Source organism: Monodon monoceros, unplaced genomic scaffold (genome assembly GCF_005190385.1).
Source record: "Monodon monoceros isolate NGI ecotype Baffin Bay Population unplaced genomic scaffold, NGI_Narwhal_1 Super_Scaffold_14, whole genome shotgun sequence".
NCBI lineage: Eukaryota > Metazoa > Chordata > Mammalia > Artiodactyla > Monodontidae > Monodon > Monodon monoceros.
Window position 1 is genome coordinate 71,684,801 of NW_021703770.1, and position 16,925 is coordinate 71,701,725.

The 16,925-nt window shown below is 38.7% G+C and overlaps 1 protein-coding gene across 2 annotated transcripts in view; it reads left to right on the forward strand.

The window, feature by feature from the left end:
• Window positions 1-103: 103 nt before the first annotated feature.
• Window positions 104-16,925, forward strand: part of PLAG1 (PLAG1 zinc finger) — a 46,871-nt gene continuing 30,049 nt past the window's right edge. For both annotated transcript variants that reach the window (XM_029223231.1, XM_029223234.1), the window contains exon 1: window positions 104-283. The gene's annotated coding sequence lies outside the window, so the exon portion shown is untranslated. The remainder of the gene's footprint in view (window positions 284-16,925) is intronic.

Below are 16,925 nucleotides of genomic sequence, written 5' to 3' on the forward strand. Positions count from 1 at the left end.
GGGGCAGGGGGCGGGCCGGCGGGAGGCGGGGGCGGCGGCCGAGCGGGCCGGGGGAGGCAGCGGTGGGCGCGACGTCGGCGGCGGCGGCGGCGGCGGCGGCGGCAGCTGCAAGTTGGGCTGCAGGGGCAGCGCATACACTACAATGGCTGCTGGAAAGAGGCGTAAGGAAACAATTTCCAGGCCCGCCGCGTCCAGCCCGAAATATGAGAAAAAAATTATTAGAAATTCCGCGGGCGGTGTAAAGGCGGCGGACGGGCCGGAGGGAGGATGTTAAAGCCCCGCGGTGAGTTCTCCCGGGGTCCGGGGCGGCGGAGAGGCGTTTAGCGGGAGAAATATCAGGGTTATTTAAATTATGGGACTCGCCGAGGGGGCAGAGGAGCCGCGGCGGCGGCAGGAGGAGGAAAAGTTTGTGCTACTCTCAGCCCCTGCTCAGGACCCCAGAGAGAAAAATAATAATAAAAAATAAAATAAAATCATTCAGCGGGGGTGCGAGGACTCCCGGAGTCGCTGCTGACAGGGCAGGGGGCGATGCGGCTGGAGACCCGAAGGTGAGGTCGGTGGGAAAAAAAAAAAACCCTTTCTTCAGGGTCTGGAAAGTTTGAAAAGTTTTCCTCCTCCTCCTCCGCTCTGGTGCTGTGAATATTGTGACAGCGGCAGCGGCAGCAGCGAGAGCGGAAGACATTAGAGACCCGAAAAATAAGGGAAAAATTAATATAAATTCAGTTTTACGAGTAAACTCTCCGCATTTTCCACCAAAACATCCCGGGGGAAGGTCGCTTCCCAAAGGGCCTGGCGGAAACCCGCAGTCGGCAATATTTGGGGGGCACTTTGAGTGACTTGGGGGAACTTTGCCCCTTTTTCAAAAGAGGTTTTTCTTTTTTGGAGAAACGGATTTGTTTTTGCCCTTTCCTCAGGTGGGCGAGTCGGGGTCGGGGTGCGGGGTCTACGGGGAGGTGTGAGCCCGGGGTGTGTGCCTGCGGGAGGAGGGGTGGTAAATGAAAGCAGGAGATCTGCACAGAGCAGGGACAGCTTGTTGTCAGTATCATAAACAACCAAAATGGAGGGAGAACTCAGGCATATAACCAAATAAAAATTTTTTAAAAATCGCAAAAAAATCCCAAAAAATCCGGGATGCTCCCCCTTTTCTCGCTCAAGGTAGAAGGATGAACCGCCTTTCCCCTGAAGCCCATTTTGACTTTGCAGGGACCAAGGAGTTAATATTTATTTATTTTTTAAAACTTTCGAAGGGCAAAAGCCTTTTATAACTCAACCGACAATGAGAAAACGTGAAAATCCGATGCTCGAGAAGGAGGGGGAGGGAGGGGGGGAGGTGGTAGTGCAGAAACTGCTAAACTTATTGGTAATGTGGACTGATCTGAGATAAGATAAACACTATATTTGCTATTTTATAACTCTCTTTTAATGATCGTTGCGGGGTTCCCCCCCCCCTCCGTTGGAAAAAAAAGTGATGCCATTTTCTTAATAGAGTTAATATGTGTGATTGGAAGAATAAACCTTTCCGGCTTTAGATGGCATTTTCGTCGCATTTATGCTTCAGGTTTTGTTGGTGGCTCCCTCGTTTCTTCAAACTAGGCTCTACAGAGGAGGGGTAGAGAGGTGATGCTGCACACAGAGGCTGGTGTGCAAGACTGGAGCACCTTTTGGGGTGGGGTGGGCAGTTGCTGGGTTTATCCCTTCCTGACACGTTTGCTTCACGTGCTCATCCTCAGGAAGGAATGTTCAGCTGAGGTTTTCTGGTTTTACGTATAGAAAAGGATGGTGCTTCTTGCATCACATTGAAGTTAATGGGAAAGTGCTGCTGATGTTGGTTCCACGTGGGATATGGGACAGAGCAGGGCATTTTAAAGGGACAGCTTCTCTTTTCTGATGATTTTCATCACCTACACAGAATCCCTGCATGAGGACCAGAAGCAGAGGTTCTGGGAGGGTGTGGTGATGGAAGAGTCTCCTCTTTCCATTACTCAAATGCACCCACCTTTAGCAGTGATGGAGGGAAAGGAGGGATAAGCAAGCCCAACAGAAGATGGATATTGTGAAGATCAGTTTGTATCCAAGCTGTTCTTTTGTGTAACAAGCCCTCCCAGGAACTTTGCATGTTACATTGCTGTGCTTTGGAAGCTGATTTTGGAAGGAATTGTGGAAAAATGGGAATAGTTTAAGGTGTGTGGTGTAATGGTATAGCATTATTGAACAGCTATGAATTCTGTGCAGTGAGATCAAAGAGCTGTGTATGCCCATAATGTGAATTTTACAGCCATTTTGTAAAAGCTGTAAAATACCTAATATTCAATTTGGCTTAAGGTACATTGAGGACTTCTGGTTGAAAACTGCAGACAGAGTGGTGGAGATTCTTTTACACTGTAAGCAGGAGACATTTCTTTAAGGGAAAAAAAGCACATACACCAACACCATGGAAAAGTTTACGCATACCCATTTTAAAACCCCATCCTATACATGCATGTGCTGTAACTCTGCGCCTTTGAAAGGGAAAGGTTTTAAAGCCCTGTGACCTACCAGTTTGCATCTTTTAGGTTGAATTTATTTGTGTTATTTAACAGGAAATGTTTACTGATCATAAACTACTATTGAGCCTAATGGCTTAGATTTTCACAGTATTTCCAAAATTTAAAATGTGTAGGTTGTTTACTGTCTTCTATTGGAGATTAAGGTTAATCTCGAATAGAATTTACTTGTGTTCCGTTTTCCACAGGTATATGAAGTTTCTGGAATAGATGCCTATTTTCCCTTGTTTTTATGATTTATAGAAATGGATTAAAATTAGGGCTGGATTTTTAGACTTCTTATACAGAATATTTTGTCTTGCCGTACTGTACAAACAAATTATTATTTTGAAGTCTAGTGTATGTTAACCTGTGTTCACCTCTGAGCTCTTATCTGCACCTTTCTGTAAACATCTCCATGACAGCATTACATTGGTGTAGTGTGGTTTCTGATTTTGGAAGCAATTGCAACTTTCTAAGAACTCATTAAAAAATTAATCCCATGAACCACTGTTAAATCAAAATTGATTGGAAAGTGATTAAACTGTCAAAGGAGAAGAGAAACCCCCCCCCCCGCCAAATAATCTTTCCAGAGGTTTTGGAATGCCATTAATACTTATAAAACCTTTGAAATTTATCTTACATTTTCATTGTTATTTTGGCTCAAGACAGTTACATTGACTATAAATGGTCAGAATTCGGCTATGTGTTTAAAATAAGTGAGACTTTTAGATCTTGAATAGTTGCCACTTTCACAAACCAGATACTAATATCAATAAATTCAGTTTCTGTAAAAGTGAAGGAAAAGTATTTCTTCCAGTTGCATTAGACCATTGAGTTATTGAGGTTGTTTGGACACTTCAAGTTATGATTAGTTTACTGTCAACCTAAATAAAAGTGCTGGTATTGTGATTTTTTTTTTCCTATCTCACAAAGAATGGTATGAAACTTACTTCATGTTTGGGTTTTACACAACTAGTTACTTTTCTGAATCAGAAAATGCACTCAGAGCGCACAAGTATAAACCTGTAATTCCTCAGAGAGCCTTATTTAGATAGAGCATAGCATGATTGCTACTTTGAATTGATTGTACTGAGCTTTTTTAATGCCTGAGAAATACTACCTGTTGAACATCTTTTTTCTGAAGCTACCATTAAATTGGACCAATTTACAGAAAAAAGCTAAAGTTATTGTATACTCAAAATCTTTATTTCAGTTAGAATTAGAGAGACCTCATAGGCTGAGATTCTTATTTGAAATTTATATGCCTCATTTTGCTGTTCGAAATTCTATCAGGTATTTAGCTGTTGTGGAAGGTGATTTATAAATGTGGGCTAATTCTGATAAAATTCAATACCTGCATATTTATTATAACCGAAATATTTTAATAAACAGACATCTTACAGCTAAATAAATTAATGAATATGTTTTTATCAACATAGTTTCCCAATTTTAAGGATACTCTCTGTTTTAATATCATACAAAGGTGTTCTTTTTCTTTCCTTTGTTTTTAACATAATCCTGGTTGTCACTGTATACATTTTGGTTTGGTATTCTGGAAATTTTCCTTTGTAAGGATTAAATTGTTATTTGCTGAATGAAATGCAATGCTCCTGTCTTTGAGATTTGAAAAGCCTGAGAACTGAAACATGTATCTATAGCGATCTTTGAAGTTTTGTTTTGATAATCATTTGCCCCTTAAGTTGTGTAATCAAAATATTGGTTCCTTCCAGGAATGTTTTAATGTTTTTTATTTAGAATCTTGTTCTTTGGAAAAATAATATATATAAAAAATTACCTGTTACACACACGTGCACACACACACACACATGCACACACACACCCAAGAAAAAAGAAAAAAGTTCTACTGAATAACTTTACTTACACAGCCTGGAATACTTGTTCTTTTTGATGTGTTTCCAAATGTATAGGAAATAAATAACAAATTGTCCTCTTTATGTTGATAATGTCTTAGATTCTTAAGTTATTTGAGTAGGGAAGAGTTTCAGAAGAAGGAAGGAACAACTGAATCTGTTCAACACAATCCAATATAATGAATATGTTAAAGGTAAAAGGGCTAAAAATTGTCCCTTGAGCCATTTTCTAAATGCTTTAAGAACCTGATAAACACCTTATCTGAAACATCAAATACTTTAAAAATATATCAGACACTGCAAAAGAACAAAAATGGACCTTTGATTTCTTTAATTTTAACAGGAATTAATGTAGGCAGCATATTTAACCAATTAGTAACTGTTTAGGTAGCCTTGGAAAAGTATTTACAAATAAGTTAAATGTGAGGGCAGGGTACATTGGATTGATGAACAGTTAAGTTAACTATGATTTTAGAATCCATGCAGGGGAATTCTTTCCCATTGTACAATAAGACCACTTTGGAGGCAACTGATTTTTACTTTTGTATGTATTTCAGTCCCTAATTGTTTTTGAAAAGCTTGAACCTGACATCTACTGTGTTACTGCTTTTCATTTATACAGAGCAATTTTTATATCTCATTAGCAAATTTAATTTTTAAATTTAATTTGACAAATTAAATGCAAAATTTGAGACCTAACATTTTATGAAAGTATTGGTGTGTACTTCACATTTGAAGTTATGAGAAATATACATGTGTGAAAGCCTGGCAGAAATGATTGCAGGGCCATGATTTGATTTTTACTTTTAAATCACTTGGCCTACTGCCCAGTCATTTGCATTCTAGTCTGGGTGCCCACCTGTCTCCATCTTGTCCACCAAGGGTGGTATTGACAAGGGTATGGGTGGTGAGGAACTGCCAAAGGTGCTTTGGTATTTTTGTTTTCTGATTTTTTGTATGTACTGGTATTTGTTGTTGTTAAAGTGTTAAGGTTTTTGCTCTTTTTTTTTAATGCTTATCAGAAAACAAAATCACAATTTCAGAAAACAAATATTATCTCATTTTTAAAAAGTGAAGTGATGTGATACTGCATTAAAATTGTTAGTGTTTATAAGTCCCTGGATGTCTTGTAAACAGAGTTACTGCAGGGTCATGGTATTAAAACTAACCACAGTGTGTGTGTGTGTGTGTGGGGGGGATTTGAGATGGCAACCTAAGAAACGGGTATATGCCTGCACAGAATGGATGAATTCAGGCAGTTATGTCCTAGCTTAATAGGAGGAGCAACTGGCTTGAAATGTTTCCCTGTATTTTTTTTAAGTGAAAACTTTTCCTAATCTAAATACATAGAAAACCTAGAAATATGAATGTGTTAGAAAGCAAAAGTGTTCTTTTTTGATGTCTTAAAAAAAAATGAGTTTTCAATAATGAAAGTGTATTACAAGAATATAAGTATGGACTAAAATGTCCAAAATTAATGGGGAAGAACTAGTGGATGAGAATATCAGATTAAGTAATAATCGTGGTAAATTTAAAATTTGACTTCTGTGAATAAAGAATAACTAAATACAAAGCAAATAATAATAAATTTACCCCCCCAAAATGAGAGTGATAATTGGGGGATCTATAAGAGAGTATTTGTAATACAAATTGCTGGTTTTATAACCTTTTAAAAATAGTTTCCCCCAAAGTTTTCCCTCCGTATCTTTAGACTTGTATTAAACTAAATTAAATTCTAAGAATAATATGTAGTGGTTATTTGGAATTCTTTATTTTTAAATAAGGAAAAACGATTTTTTGTTATTTTTTAAAAGATTAAAGATTATTTTAAATGTGTACCTAAGTGAAGTGTTCTGAAAAATCTTAGAAACTGTTGAAAATTATTTTCTTCATTCTTCATCAGAAAGTTTAAAACTTTCCGTTAAGTTAGTGAAATAAATTTTAAAACCGTAGTGTAAGAACAGTGTACTTTGTGGACTTTTTTAGGGCAATTTAAATCATTTCTTACAGACTTCATAACATTTCAAAAGCTTCTCACAAGGTAAAGATAAGAACATTCACAAACTTCTTAATTTCTGGAATGTTTTTAGGTGTAGGCTGACAATTAAAGGAATTTTCCTTCCCATTTACTAATTAGCAATTGATTTTCTGAAGGAGAATCTAGACCTATTACAGTATTATGTTCAGGAGTGGGCTTTTCCTTCAATATCAGAAAATACTTTGAGGGTAGAGGAGGCATCTTTTCTTCATGGGTCTCTACAGATTGTGATGATCTGTCATTGCAGAGTCTTGAGCGCTACCTATTTTTGAGAGTGAGAGACTCATTTGAGGCTTTCAGATATTAAATGTTTGAATTATTTTCTCAAACCTGTATTGGAATTGCACATGTGTTTATTGATTATTTATGATATCCTATCTTTTAGTTTCTGAATATGGGAATGTTAATTCTCAGATGAAATGCTACAACTAAAGGGCTGCCACTTGACTTTTAAAAAAATTGTCTTTTTAATCAATAGTTTGACCTTAGAGCCTTTAATTTTGAGATACATTTTTGGAGACTGTTAAACTAGAAATTAGAGAACGAGGAATTTAGTCCCTTTGTCTAATAGGCAAAATTAGAAAAATGTTTTAGTCAATTTTGTTCATTTGAAGGTACTTTAGCAAAAAGTTGATTCACTTGTTCTTGATCAGAAGAATTTTAAGAAATTGAACCTGAAAGCTTGAGGTAGTTCAAATGTGCAGGTTCAAAATAGCAGCAGTTGAATTTTAGCCTGCTAGATTTTCTCAATAACTTGATTTTATTTTCTTGTATTGTCTTAATGCTGGAATTACACAGAGCCCGCATCACTTTTCATTATACTCCAAAAGAGTTATAGTAAAAGGTTTTATTTTTATCGAGTTTAGGCAATGAAATGAAAATACTGTTTTATATAAGAGAGCATTACCTTTTTTAAGCTACTTTGTGCAAATTCCCAAACAGTTTCTATAACTGTTCCATTCCAAAGAAGAGAAATTAGCTCCTTTACCTTAAAACTAAATTTGCTCTAAATTTACAGTTTATGGGAGGGTTGTCACTTTATATATTTGGGTAAGATCTATTATAACCTAAAAAATAAATATTAATATGATCATCATATCTGATTATAAGCTACCTCTCAAACATGAATTTGCTTCCCTTGTACTTCTAAAATTATTTTCTAAATAAAACTGAGAAAATGTTTTTCATGTGTTTTTCTAATTTGTTATTGTCTGAAGTAATTTAATTGGGTAAAATTTCAGTTTCAATTATGTTTCTCTTCTAATGTTAATAGAATTTTACTTGAAAATTACTGTTCAAATGCACAGTGTTTCAGCACTAAAATAGCATTAGATATATAATAAAATAGGTATGTTGATTATACCAAGAGTGGTGGAAGCAGCCCTAGTAGTTCTTATTTGGAATAGTTTAAAATGTTTCCAGCAAAATGCCTGTGAGTGTAAGGCACACCTCTAACAGCAGTTAGTGATATTTTATGCTTTTCTTTTTCTGCTTCATAAAATTTGAGCATCCTCAGAGCTGCTGCCATGCAAACAAATAACTGATTTAACTATGCCCTCCCTGTGTAAAGTACACATATCAGGTTTAGCTTCTAATGTGACTTGCTTTAGCTTTCTTATAAGAAAATTGTATAAGACAGGTATTCCTTAGTAATAATTTGGTATACATCACATCTTAAAATATATTACAGGGCAAATATATTATCATAATCGTTTACCCAAATCAAAATGAAAGTAAACTATCAAGTAATCATTTTAATTAGACATAGAATGAAGGTTTTAAGTATTTAACAGGATAACTTGATGTACTGCTGAAATACAGGGAATTGTAGTTGAAAGTTGTTTCTGTACCCGAATCTATTTTTGTGTACCTCAAAGTTTGTAAACAAAAGTGAACACATATAAAATCTGGCAGTTTAAAGAAGTTCCTAAACATCTGTCCTTTGACAGTTAATGAAAATGTACTTTTCAAATACATGGGCAAAATCACTTCAAAAATCATAACATATTCAATTATTATAGTTATTTTTCAAAGCAAAATGGAGATGAATGGTTTAGTATTGATTTTATCTACATCAATTGAATATTCATTGTATTTGAATTTTTTAATCATTAAAGCATTTAATACTCAGGTATATTTTTGTTTTTTTTTTAAGTAGTGTAACTGTTTTCCTTAAAACCCTTTCTTTTTTGGACATTATAACCTAATTAAGACAGTTATTTCAAAACTTTAACTGCTTTTATTTAATAAGAGAATTCCTGTTCCCTAGATCGTATTATTCTTAAAAGAAGTTCCTACCTTGAAGCACTCTTAATCTAGCTCAGGTTTTCTTTTTAAATCTATACTACATAGAAACTTTTCTTCTTCTAGAGTTAGGCATTTATCGCTATGAACTTACCTCTTAGAACTGCTTTTGCTGCATCACATCAATTTTAGTATGTTACCTTTCCATTTTCATTTGTCTCAAGGTTTGTTTTTTTTTTCTAATTTCTCTTTTGATTTCTTCCTTGACCCGTTGGTTGCTCAGCAGCATTTTGTTTAATCTACATATCTGTGAATTTTCTGGTTTTCTTCATGTAATTATCTTCTAGTTTCATACCATTGTGGTCAGAAAAGATGCTTGATATGATTTCAGTTCTCTTAAATTTATTGGAACTTGTTTTGTGGCCTAACGTATGATCTGTCTTGAAAAATGTTTCATATGTGCTTGAGAAGAATGTGTATTCTGTTGCTTTTGGATGGAATGTTCTGCAAATACCTGTTAACTCTATCTGGTCTAATATATCATTTAAGGCCAGTGTTTCCTTATTGATTTTCTGTCTGGGTGATCAGTCCATTGATGTAAGTTGAGTATTAAAGTTCCCTTCTATTATTGTATTGCTGTCTATTTCTCCCTTTAGGTCCATTAATATTTGCTTTATATATTTAGGTGCTCCTATGTTGGGTACGTAAATATTTATAGATGTTATATTTTCTTGTTCAAATAAGCAAGCTAACTTTTAGGGATATTTTAGGAACTAGAAAAAGAGCTCAGGGAACTAGAAAAAGAAAGGAAGGAAACATCAAAGATTACAGAAAAAATGAAATAGAGACTACAAAGATAATAGAAAAGATCAATGAAACTAAGAGCTGGTTCTTTGAAAAGATAAATAAAATTGACAACCTTTAGCTAGACTCACCCCGCCCAGAAAAGAGGACTAAGATAAATAAAATAAGAAATGAAAGAGTTGGCACAACTAATACCACAGGAATACGAAGCAACATAAGAGACTACTGTGAGAGAATGGACTTGAGGACATGGGGAGGGGGAAGGGTAAGCTGGGATGAAGTGAGAGAGTGGCATGGACATATATACACTACCAAACGTAAAATAGGTAGCTAGTGGTAAGCAGCCACATAGCACAGGGAGATCAGCTCTGTGCTTTGTGACCACCTAGATGGGCGGGATAGGGAGGGTGGGAGGGAGACGCAGGAGGGAGGGGATGGGGGATATATGTATACGTATAGCTGATTCACTTTGTTATACAGACAGTTATACAGCAACAAATGGACAACTTAGAAATGGACAAATTTCTAGAAACATACAATCTACCAAGACTGAATCATGACAAAATAGAAAATCTGAACAGATGGATTACTGGTAAGGAGATTGAATCAGTAATCAAAACCTCCCAACAATCAAAGAAGTCCAGGATCAACCAGACACCTTCACTGGTGAATTCTACCGAACATTCAAAGAAGAATTACAGGCATGCCTCATTTTATTGTGCTTTACAGATACTGTGTTTCTTACAAATTAAAGGTTTGTGGCAACCTGCATCAAGCAAGTCTATTGGTGTCATTTTTCCAACAGTATTCACTTCTGTGTCACATTTTGGTAGTTTTCACAATACTTCAAACTTTTTCACTATTATTATATTTGTTATGGTGATCCGTCATCAGTGATCTTCGATGTTACCATTGCAAAAAGATTACAGCTCATTGAAGGCTCAGATGATGATTAGCATTGTTTAGCAATAAAGTACTCTTTAATCACAATGTTTATTAAGACACGATTCTGTTGCACCCTTAATAGACTACAGTATAGTGTAAACATGATTTTTAAATGCACTGGGAAAACAAAACAAAAAGAATCATGTGACTTGCTTTTTGCAGTATTTGCTGTATTGCAGTGGTCTGGAACCAGTCCTGCAATATCTCCGAGGTATGCCTGCAATTCCAGTCCTTCTCAAACTCTTCCAAAAAGTAGAAGAGGAGGGAACTCTTCCAAACTCATTTTACAAGGCCAGCATTACCCTGATACCAAAGCCAGACAAGAATGCCATAAGTAAAGAAAATTATAGGCCAACAAATATCTTTGATGAACATAGATGCAAAAATCCTCAAAAAAATATTAGCAAACTGAATTCAATAATACGTTAAAAGGACCACATGCCATGAGTAAATGGTATTTATCCCAGGGATGCAAGGATGGTTCAACATCCACAAATCAGTATGATACATCACGTTAACAAAATGAAGGACAGAAATTATATGATCATCTCGATAGATACAGAAAAGGCATTTAACAAAATTCAATATTCATTTATGGTAAAAAAAAAAAAAAAAACAACTTTTAACAAATCAGGTATAGAGGAACTATACCTGAACATAATAATGACCATATATGACAAGCTCAGCACTAACATCCTACTCAGTGGTGAAAACCTTTTCCTCTATGATCAGGAAAAAACAAGGATACCCACTCTTGCCACCTTTATTCAACATAGTATTGGAAGTCCTGCCAGGTCAGTTAGGCAGGAAAAAGACAATTGGCAAGGAAGAAATAAAATTGTCACTACTTGCAGATGACATGATAACTTTATATAGAAAACCCTAAAGACTCCCCCCAAAAACTATTAGAACTAATAAATGAATTCAGTAAAGTTGCAGGATACAAAATCATTACAAAAAATATCTATACATTGCATTTCTATATACTAATAATGAGCTATCAGAAAGAGAAATTAAGAAAACAATCCCACTTAAAATTGCATTAAAAAAAATACCTAGGAATAAATTTAACTAAGGGGGTGAAAGACCTGTGTGCTGAAAACTATTAAGACACTGATGAAAGAAATTGAAGAAGGCACAAATAAATGGAAAGATATCCCATGCTCATGGATTGGAAGAATTAATATCGTTAAATGTCCATATTTGTTTGTAGATTATAAAGCAACCTACAGATTCACTGCAATCCCTTTCAAAATTCCAAAGGCATTTCTCAGAGAAATAGAACAAACGGTTTGTTTGTTGACGCCATAAAAGACCTGGAATACCCAATGGAATCTTGAGCATGAAGAACAAAGCTGGAGGCCTCACACTTCCTGATTTCAAACTATACAAAAAGCTATAGTTAGAGAACAGTATGGTATTGGAATAAAAACAGACACATAGATCCATGAAACAGAACAGAGAGCCCAGAAATAAACCCACGCATTGATGATCAATTAATACATGACACAGGAGCCAAAAATACACAGTGGGGAAAGCACAGTCTCTCCAATAACTTGTGTTGAGAAAACTGGATAGCCACTTGCAAAAGAATGAACTTGGATGACTATTTTACACTACACACAAAAATTAAAATGGATTAAAGACTTAAACATAAGGCCTGAAATCATAAAACTCCTAGAAGAAAACCTAAGCAGTAAGCTCCTTGGCATGGGTCTTGGCAATGATTATTTTAATCTGACACCAAAAGCAAAAGCAACAAAAGCAAAAATCAAGAAGTGGCATTACATCAAACTAAAATCTTCTGCACACCAAAGGAAATCATCAACAGAATTAATAGACAACCTACTGAATGGGAGAAAATATTTACACATCATATATCTGATAAGGGACTAATATTCAAACTATATAAAGAAGTCATACAACTCAAAAGCAAAAAAACAGTCCAATTAAAAATGGGCAAAAGACATTTTTCCCAAGAAGACATACAGATGGCCAACAGGCTCACGAAAAGATGCTCAGCATCATTAATTGTCAGGGAAATGCAAATCAAAACTGCAATGAGATATCACCTCACAGCTGTTAGAATGGCTATTCTCAAAAAAATAACTAGAAGTAGCAGGTGCTGGCGAGGATATGGAGAAAGGGAGCCCTTGTGCACCCTTGGTGGCGTGAACTGGTATAGCCACTGTGGAAAACAGTATGGAGGTTCCTCACAAAATTAAAAATAGAAATGTCATATGATGCAACAATTCTACGTCTGGGGGTTTATCCAAAGAAAACAAAAACACTAACTCAAAGAGATATATGCACCCGCATATTCATTGCAGCATTATTCACGATAGCCAAGATACGGAAACAATTTGTGTCCATCAGTGGATGAATGGATAAAGAAGATGTGGTGGGTGGGTGGGTGTGTGGTGCATATGTATATGAATATTATTCAACCATAAAAAAGAATGAAATCTTGCCATTTGCACCAACATGGATGGACCTCGAGGGTGTTAATGCTGAATGAAAGAAGTCAGACAGAAGAAGATGTATACCACATGATCTCTCTCATATGTGGAATCTAATAAATTAATTAATTTTTTTAAAACCCCAAGTTTATGGAGCAGGTTGGTGGTTGCCAGAGGCAAGGGGTAGGGGGTAGGAGAAATGGATGAACTGTTTTTGGTTTTGGTTTTGTTTTAGTTTCAATGGGAAACAAAAACAAAACAAAAAAACATACTAGAGATCCAGTTGCTCTACTTAAACCTTGGGTCTGCTGTGACGCTTAAATTTCATCATACCCATTTCACCTTTTATCAGCCAGTGAAGGAAGAGGACGAGAAAGCAATTTGTTTTGAGAGAAATGCAATTGATCATATTCAGAGGCTGACTCACAAGAGCTTTTCTAAAATGCATGATACCTCTGCCAGAATTAAAAGGAATTTCTTAATTAAAACCATAATACCCGTGTGTCTAAGAAGTGTTTTCATAATCAGATTTCAGGCACACTTGTATGCCTGCGCTGGCCATTCCAAGTGTTCTGCTGTTTGCACGTATTTTGCTCTCAGTGCTGCCACCCTGTGTATGGCAGTGCCTCGGTACTCTCTGCACTAATTTTCTGTGGGTTTTTTTTTAAAATTATTATTATTAAGCGATAACGTCCAAAACTACTTCTGGAAAATAAGCATGCATATTACAGTAAATTTTAAAGATATTTTAGGATACTGTGCTCTGTGTTTAACGCTGTACTAAACCTAGATTTTTAAAGGTTACACAATTCAGAAGTATGGTGTTCAACTGCCAAAAACAAAATTTGGGAATTTTTACAGATAAATACCTTTATCTGTTTCATCTGTCACTTCACTAAACGCGGAATTGGACTAGTATTCTAAATACAGCTTGAAATTAATCAAATATGAAAGCAGAGGGTTTGATCCTTTAAAGATGAGAAATATTATAAGATCTTTTCTTCTAGCCAAGTTTTAGTTAAAAGTTCTTCCTAGTAAAAGCAAAACCAAAAATGAGCACAAAAGAGACTGTTTCTGTTTAAAAGAAAAAGAAACTAAACTTGATTGGTTAAATTATTCCCCGAATCATTAGCCAACATGACTTTTAAATTATATCACCCCAAATATTTTGAGTATTAAGACTGTGCGTCAGCCATAAAATACTTCGGCTGGATAGCAATCTCTGTTTTCACCTATATTATCTCACTTAATTTTTACAGCAATCTTGTGAGATAGGAAGTGCAGGCATAATGTGTATGCAAGGAGCAGTAATGATTTCAGAAACTGGAATTCTGTTGCTTTTTATGAGTAAGTCTTTAGACTGGACAAGCCATAGAAGCTAAATACATTAATTTGCTAGAGTAAACCTAAATTATCTCCATATTGAAGTTTAAATATTTATTTTAAAAATGGATTTGTTGTAAAAATAAAAATTTCAGTCATAAAGTTGACACTGAGTAACTCAAGTTAGAAAGTGCTTGCATGTCCACTTAATTTTTAAAAGTTATAGATAAGGGGGATAGTTTTTATGAATTTACTAAGTTAAGGAGATTTTTAAAGATATAAACCTAAGCTTCCTGTTTTTTTTCAAACACAGTAGACTATCTTTTATTTATTTATTTTATTTATTTATTTTGTTTTTGGCTGCGCTGCCCGGCACGTGGGATCTTAGTTCCCTGACCGGGGATCGAACTTGCGGCCCCTGCATTGGAAGTGCGGAGTGTTAACCACTGGACCACCAGGGAAGTCCCTAAACTTTCTTTTTTGACGACCTTAAATAGGTACAGTTTTACTAATTTTTGCTTTCAAACACATTTACAGCAAAGCCTTCTGATTTCAGAATGAGCCTCTCTTTTTGCATGTTTGAATAGTTTCCGTTCAATAAATAATGTAATTCTGTATCATGACAACTGAAAATATTGACAGTAAAAATTGCAGGTCTTCAAGGGAGGGGGAGAGGTGGCACTTGAGGTAGGCTTTGAACAAGGCGTAAGTCAGGAATAGGCAGGAAGGAGGGCAGACACGCCAGTGAAGTGAGTCGTCTCAGCAGGGGGTAGGAGGCAGCAGTGTGCTTGTTGTCCTCAGTCTCCAAGAGCACCAGTCCGACTGCAGAGGATGGTTTGCTAGGGGGCAGCGCAAGTGGGACTGGAAAGGTGTGCTGCGGCCTGACTGCGAGCCACCTTGCCTGCCAGCCCGAGGCATCTGCGCTCTGTGCCTTAGAAGGCACTGCAGCTGTTTGAGCAGGGAAGGGTGTTCGGAAAACTAAGTCGATTCAGAATCCAGAATGAATCGAGGCCGTGGGTGTGAGACTAGCATTACAAAAACGTTAGTATAATCCAGGCTTGAAGTGGTGGTCCACTGCTGGGAGGGTGACTCAGATCTCTCTCACTAAGCCCATTCTCACTAGCAAGTTCCAGACCTTGATTTTCAGGGGCCTCTTGGACATAACCACCAGGCATGGACGATTGGCATCTCAAACTCAGCATCCCTACTACTGGCAACTCAGACTTCAGTCCTTTTGTGAACGGCCCTACCGTTCTTTCAGGCCCCTGGTCAGGAAACCATCCTTTCCACGTTGATTTGGAACTTCTGTTGTAGGCTTAGTACTTCTGTCGTAGAGACACAAAACGAAGTGGACACATAGGGGAAGGAGGAGTTACCGCCAGTGGGAGGATTCAGTTGGCACAGACGTGGTCCTGGCGCAGGGAGTCGGGTTGCCTGTGGTGGGGGGGACAACCAAGAACGAGGGGATGATGAGGGTGCCGGCCTGCAGCGCACGCTGGGCGCTCCCCTGTGACGGGGGCCCAGCGTGTCGTGAGTGAAAAGAACGCTGGTAGATGAAGTGGAAGGGGAAGCTGGGGTCAGGGTGGACCAGATCTCCGCTGTTGAGAGATCGACCCCTGAGGGTCAGAGCCGGGTCTGTGGTGATGCAAAGCCATCACGTCACATCTCTTCGCTGGGCCTCCGTTCTTATCCCTTCACTCAGCCCTCTCATCACGGATTCCCGGCACCTAACGTTCCCCTGGGCTCCCCGCCCGGGGCCTCATTAACTCCGGCTCTGAACTGGTGGCCTTCGGCCTGGGGAGAGTCGGCCTAGCGGCGGGCTGGGCCCCTCGCCTCGTTCCTGCCCCCGCCTCTCCCATCCTGGGGTTTCCACCTACACGGTGCGTTCAACCCTTCCTCCCCAGGCAGAAACAGAATATCCTAGAAGCGCTCTGCCGTCTCACACCCCCTCCTGCGTCGTCCTTCCGTCGCTGCCAGGCTCCCTGGAAGAGTGGCCTCCGCTCTCCGTTCCCTTCACCGCTTCCTCCTTGAGCTGCCCTGCCCCGTCCATTGGAGGCTGTGTTTGGAGGGAGCATCCATCAGTAGCCCCCAGGTACCACAGCCAGTGGCACCTTGTACTTTTTGTCCCCCCTCGGCCCTCCTGCAGCAGGAGACGCGTCGTGCACCCCCCCCCTCCCCGCTCCTCCGGCAGCTTGCACGGTGCCTTCTCTTCCCTGCCCGGCCCAAGTTGCCGTCGTTTCCGCGGGCCCTGGGCTCCCCTGGGCCCCCTCTCCTCCCTCCGTGCCCACTTCTCCACCAGCGTCCGCTCCTGGGACATGTCCACGTCCACGCCCGTGTACAAGACGCTTTGCCCTGTCTCCTCCTGAGTCAGCAGATTGGCAGGCCGGGTACCGTGCCAGACTCTGAGCCAGGTGCCCCGCCCCCCCGTGCCTGGGCCTTTCCGGCGCGTACACACAGACCCCCTGTCCGCCACCAGCAGGCCAGCTTTGTAGTGGGTCTGCAGAGACAAGTGCACGTACCCCCGAGAAGGACAGACGACAGACTGGGGGGAGGATGCACACACACCCGGAACTGGGGGAGACCCAGAATCCCAGAGAGAGGCACACACACAGAGCCACAAGGGTCAAGGGGAGACGCGTACACCGGGGCTGCTCTCTGTCTATAAATTATTGTTTGTACTTCTGGAGAGACGGAGGGAGGCGAGAGCACACCAGCT